The sequence below is a fragment of the Lepidochelys olivacea genome, assembly GCF_965140295.1.
Source record: "Lepidochelys olivacea isolate rLepOli2 genome assembly, chromosome: 2".
Lineage (NCBI taxonomy): Eukaryota > Metazoa > Chordata > Testudines > Cheloniidae > Lepidochelys > Lepidochelys olivacea.
In genome coordinates, this window is record NC_140412.1 from 80,372,472 (window position 1) to 80,378,471 (window position 6,000).

General features: G+C 42.4%; 1 long non-coding RNA gene across 1 annotated transcript in view; it reads left to right on the top strand.

The window, feature by feature from the left end:
* LOC311517129 overlaps nt 1–5,626 on the top strand; it is a 72,895-nt gene extending 67,269 nt beyond the window's left edge. The window contains exon 4 of the long non-coding RNA XR_014710603.1: nt 5,440–5,626. This is a non-coding gene — a long non-coding RNA (uncharacterized lncRNA). The remainder of the gene's footprint in view (nt 1–5,439) is intronic.
* Nucleotides 5,627–6,000: the final 374 nt, after the last annotated feature.

The window sequence follows — 6,000 nt, forward strand, 5'->3', positions numbered from 1 at the left end:
GATACAGGTTTAACCCCCAATGAAATGCATTTGAAGAGATTACTGAGTAAGAAAATACTACTTTTTTTTCCTTTGGGGTTTAAAAAAAAATAGGGATTATTCCTTTTAAATAGGAACAATCAACCACCCTGGAATGGAGACTTTCAAAAGAACCAGTGCCTGCTGAGCATTTACAGCACAAGCTTTCTCTTAAACTGTGTCATAAAAATAAAGGGAAGGGTAACCACCTTTCTGTACACAGTGCTATAAAATCCCTCCTGGCCAGAGGCAAAACTCTTTCACCTGTAAAGGGTTAAGAAGCTAAGACAACCTCACTGGCACCTGACCAAAATGACCAATGAGGAGACAAGATACTTTCAAATCGAGAGTGGGGGGGAACAAAGGGTCGGTCTGTCTGTCTGTGTGATGCTTTTGCCGGGAACAGATCAGGAATGCAGACTCAGAACTTCTCTAGAAATGCGTTAATTTCCTTTTGTTTAACGGCTGGTAAAATATGCTGTGCTGAATGGAATGTATATTCCTGTTTTTGTGTCTTTTTGTAACTTAAGGTTTTGCCTAGAGGGGTTCTCTATGTTTTGAATCTGATTACCCTGATTACATCCTGATTTTACAGAGGTGATTCTCTTACCTTTTCTTTAATTAAAATTCTTCTTTTAAGAACCTGATTGCTTTTTCATTGTTCTTAAGATCCAAGAGTTTGGGTCTGTGTTCACCTGTACAAATTGGTGAGGATTTTTATCAAGCCTTCCCCAGGAAAGGGGGTGTAGGGCTTGGAGGGATATTTTTGGGGGAAGATGTATTCAAGTGGGCTCTTTACCTGTTCTTTGTTTAACACGCTTGGTGGTGGCAGCATAGGGTTCAAGGACATGGCAAAGTTTGTACCTTGGGGAAGTTTTTAACCTAAGCTGGTAAGAATAAGCTTAGGGGGTCTTTCATGCAGGTCCCTATATCTGTACCCTAGAGTTCAGAGTGGGGAAGGAACCTTGACAAACAGAATCTTCCATAATCCAGGAAAACCTTTAGAATTACACATAGAAAGGAGAGGGAAAGGTGGCCCTATGCCACCTTTCTGCTGCTCCTGATCCATGACTGGCACAAGTTAAAGCTACCATGGGGCTGCTTTAATTTACACAAGCTAGAACTGCCCTTGCTGGCCAGGAATTGGCAAATGCCAGCTGCAGCGATGCTCCTCTCTGCCCTCAAATGGACACGATGCACCTTTTACAGGGCACGGGTCTGGAGGGGCCTGCATAAAGCCAGCTCTGTCCTCTTTACATCAGTGCAGGATCTCTCTAGCAGGGAGGAATCCCAGGATGTCCCTTTAAGGCATATTTCAGGTCACTTTGTGCTCTGTTGGTGCTACATAGTGACCAAAGTGGGCCCCAGGATTTGTCCCATAATTTTTAAATACTTGCAAGAAACTAAAATACTAGTGTCCCAAGGATCATTTAAGCTCCTAGATAGACAGGTTTAGATTAGAAAAGAAAAGTCAAAGAAATGGCTTGTTTTTCAAGCATCTACAGGTGCTGGTATGTTTTAGGGTTGTGTGTCTCTGCCGTAACATTTTTAATGGGAGTGTGAAAGGCATAGACTTCCACTCCACATAATGCGCTGCACCACTCCTTGTGCAAGATTTAAACCATTCGAGGCAGGCAGTGGAACAAACCCAATAAAGTGACCAGGCATAAATAGACGTTATATTATTAATATTTGTAGTATTACTGTAGCACCAAGGAGCCCTAGCTGTGGACCAGGCCACCATTTTGCTAGGTGCTGTACAAACGCAAAACAACTCTCTGCCCTAAGGAGTTTACAGTCTAAGTAAAAGACAAGAGACAATGCTTGAATACAGACGGGAGTACAAGGAAACAATGAGACTGTATTGGTCAGCTTTCTTCACAGATGCGCTCAGCTCATTTGAGGGCTCAAGCCAGGTCACTGATGTTCCTCAGGGATGTTTCCAAACTAGACATTTGTAAGGTTGCTACTTGGACCTCTGCAGCTGTTGCTCAAGCAGACTCTGATTGCAGCTTTGAACTACACTACTTGGGAATTACCCAAGGGGAATACATGTCTGCAACCACTAGGAAAAAAAAACAGTTACTTATCTCTGGTTCTTCAAGATGAAGGTGCAGTCTGTGACTTCTTCAAGTTGCAGTGGGGGAGGTTTAGATTGGATATTAGGAAAAACTTTTTCACTAAGAGGGTGGTGAAACACTGGAATGCGTTACCTAGGGAGGTGGTAGAATCTCCTTCCTTAGAGGTTTTTAAGGTCAGGCTTGACAAAGCCCTGGCTGGGATGACTTAACTGGGAATTGGTCCTGCTTTGAGCAGGGGGTTGGACTAGATGACCTTCTGGGGTCCCTTCCAACCCTGATATTCTATGATTCCTTTCCCTCTCCATCAGAGTCTTCAGCCAACTTCTCTGGTGTGAAGGAACTAAGGGGTGGGGGTGTGGCACTGCCCTTATAGAGCGTTGGGAGGGGCCACAAGGAGGCATAGGGCACAGGCACAACTCTGAGGGGTACTGCTAAGGGAAAAATCTCCCATGCTGGTGCATTTGGCATGAACACACCTGAGTGGAATACATGTCTACACCCACATCTTGATGAACAAGAGTTACAGAACAGGTATATAGCTCATAATAAGAAAGAAAATAAAAAAGAGAGATCTGTCTGCCAGCCCCTTCAGTAAAAAGTGTTCTAGTAAAATGCCCCATTGAAGTTCCCAGAAGAGTGCCCTTACTGCAGATTTTTTTTTGAGACAGATGAAATTCTGTGCTGCATTTCTCAGAGGGGCAGCATAGAACTCACAGCCCAAGCGGAGGAAGGGGCTAGGGTAGTTGTGATGAGGAACCCTCTATTCCAATCCTCTTTGCTTTTCACAGACCACTCAGGGACCTTCTCTTCTGTATATACCACTGTGCTATTTATTTACGGTGTTTCACCCACCACCTTCTACATACTAGTGCAGTCACAGTATTTACAGTGTTTGCCTGTGTCACGGTTCCTCCCCCACTCTGAACTCTAGGGTACAGATGTGGGGACCTGCATGAAAAACCTCCTAAGCTTATCTTTACCAGCTTAGGTCAAAACTTCCCCAAGGTACAAAATATTACACCCGTTATCCTTGAACTGGCCGCTACCACCACCAAACTAATACTGGTTACTGGGGAAGAGCTGTTTGGACGCGTCCTTCCCCCCAAAATACTTCCCAAAACCTGGCACTCCACTTCCTGGACAAGGTTTGGTAAAAAGCCTCACCAATTTGCTTAGGTGACTACAGATCCAGACCCTTGGATCTTAAGAACAATGAACAATCCTCCCAACACTTGCACCCCCCCTTTCCTGGGAAATGTTGGATAAAAAGCCTCACCAATTTGCATAGGTGACCACAGACCCAAACCCTTGGATCTGAGAACAATGAAAAAGCATTCAGTGTTTTACAAGAAGACTTTTAATAAAAAATAGAAGTAAATAGAAATAAAGAAATCCCCCCTGTAAAATCAGGATGGTAGATATCTTACAGGGTAATTAGATTCAAAAACATAGAGAACCCCTCTAGGCAAAACCTTAAGTTACAAAAAAAGATACAGAGACAGAAATAGTTATTCTATTCAGCACAATTCTTTTCTCAGCCATTTAAAGAAATCATAATCTAACACGTACCTAGCTAGATTACTTACTAAAAGTTCTAAGACTCCATTCCTGTTCTGTCCCTGGCCAAGACGACTACAGACAGACACAGACCCTTTGTTTCTCTCCCTCCTCCCAGCTTTTGAAAGTATCTTGTCTCCTCATTGGTCATTTTGGTCAGGTGCCAGCGAGGTTACCTTTAGCTTCTTAACCCTTTACAGGTGAGAGGAGCTTTCCCCTGGCCAGGAGGGACTTCAAAGGGGTTTACCCTTCCCTTTATATTTATGACAGCCTGTTTTACCACCCCTTCTCCTGAAGCAGAGGGAGAAAAGGTGTCTCCTCCCAGAAAACTCCCTAATAGCCTGCCTCTCTCTCCTACTTCTCCTTCTTTGTACCTCCTTCCTGTGATCTTTTATTGAGTCTCCTGGCTAATTAGCTACCCAACCCCAGTCTGAGCTGGTCATCAGGAATGCCGGCCCTCCCCGGGGCCCTAATTGGTTAAACAGTGACCCGAGTGCTGGTTCAGTTGCTGATTCCCAGCACTCTGTCACAGTGGCTTTAAGCCACCTTTGTGCCCTCCTGGTCCTAGGCTGCTCCAGAGTTTGGAGAGGCCCCCAGCATAAGTTAAAGAGACTTGGGGACCTATCTAAGTTATGGCAGCCATCTAGGGATGCCGTCTCCTTCCCTGACATATTCTTCCTACCCTCCTGTCCCACTCCAACCTACACTGCGGCTTGCAAAATTGTCCTCACTAAACAGCCTTATAGACTAGTTCCTGCTCTGGGGGGAATCCTCCTCTGACCTGATCGGTGATTTTTTGTAGCCCAGTTACGCCACTCCAGCCTTTTTTACCTGGCATATAGGGCCTGGAATGGGGGCGAGGATCTCACCCAGTGTGTGTTAAATAATTTTCACATGAAAAGAGAAGGCTGCCTCCTACTATCAGAATGCTCCTTCTGTAGCAATACTTCAGCAATCTCAACATAAAGAAAATACTTTCTTCGGGGACGAAAATCCAAGATAATGTGTTTTTTCCCTTTTTGCCAACTTATATCTTAAAAGTTCAAACCTGTATCGTGAGCCAACTCACAGCCAAGTCTTGCAGTTCTGACTCAGACAAAACACCAGCACAAGCAGAAAAATTGGTGTCCTTTTAAACAGGGAAATTCTCAAGCCCAGTGGTTTCTTGAGTGCTTTATAAACCCAGATAAAAATAGAATAGGCGGGAATGTTCTAAATGACAGAAAAGACATAATGCCTACTTCTGTTCAAGCTGTTTAAAGACTACAGGGCCTGATTCTTCACTGTTTATCCTGTTTTATGCCAGGGTAATTCCATTGAAACCAGTGGAAACCCACCAATGTAAAATTGGACTGACCAAGTGGCCAATGAGACCCTATACATACTCTGAAATCTCAAGAAAAGGTTGTAGCAGTGATTGACTTTATCTCTGTCCAGAATGTGCCTTGAGTTTCTCGCCTTGCAATCTCTCTTATTCAAGCTCAGTTTAAATTCTTTGCATCCTATTACCAAAAGCTGCATGAAACAGTGTTACACTTACAGTTGGTTAACATTTTTTAGTCAAAATTCTTTGATGAAAGATCTTTTTAAGTAAAAAATTACTTCTTTTAAGCGTTTCATTTTTTTACCACCCTCCCTACCCCAAATTGCACCTTTTGAAAATGAAAAAATGTCCAAGAAGAAAAAGTAAAATTTGTTGTTTTTCTGATTTTTTTTTTCCAGAAAATACTTACAATTTTCCAACTGGTTCTAGTTACAGTGCATATCTTTCCCTTATTTCTAGAGTGCCCATCACCACAGTATCTTTGCAGAAATAAGCTGAGAAGCCTGAAGTCCAGTACCCATTTGGTTCCATCTAAAAAGTGCTAAAGAGATTTAACAGCTTGAGAATTGGATGATATTAGTTACATATGCCTCATAAAAAAAACAGGAGCTCAGCTTCCCATTAATTGTGCATTGATTCATTTTAAATAAGCTATGGAGATTCAGATGTATTAATAGTTTATTGTACTTGTTAATTTGCTTTAATTAACTTAGTTTTTCTCATAAGCTTTATTAATGTATTGGACTGTAGTTCACCTGTAGTTTCATGTTATACATAGCTAAGAAGAAATAAACATTTAAAAAACCACAAAGAAAGAGTGCAGCTCTTTATTCTGGTTGTACGGTTGCGTAATGTCTTGTTTTTTGTTGTCTTATGCTGCACAAGTAAATTAACCAATGAGTGCCTGAGGACATAAAGCACATGTTCATGGTTTGTGGCATAGGAGTGTATAAAAACAAGGATGGTAATATCTGCTAATAGAACATCACATCCCAGGAGGGAGGTTCATTTCTTTTGTTT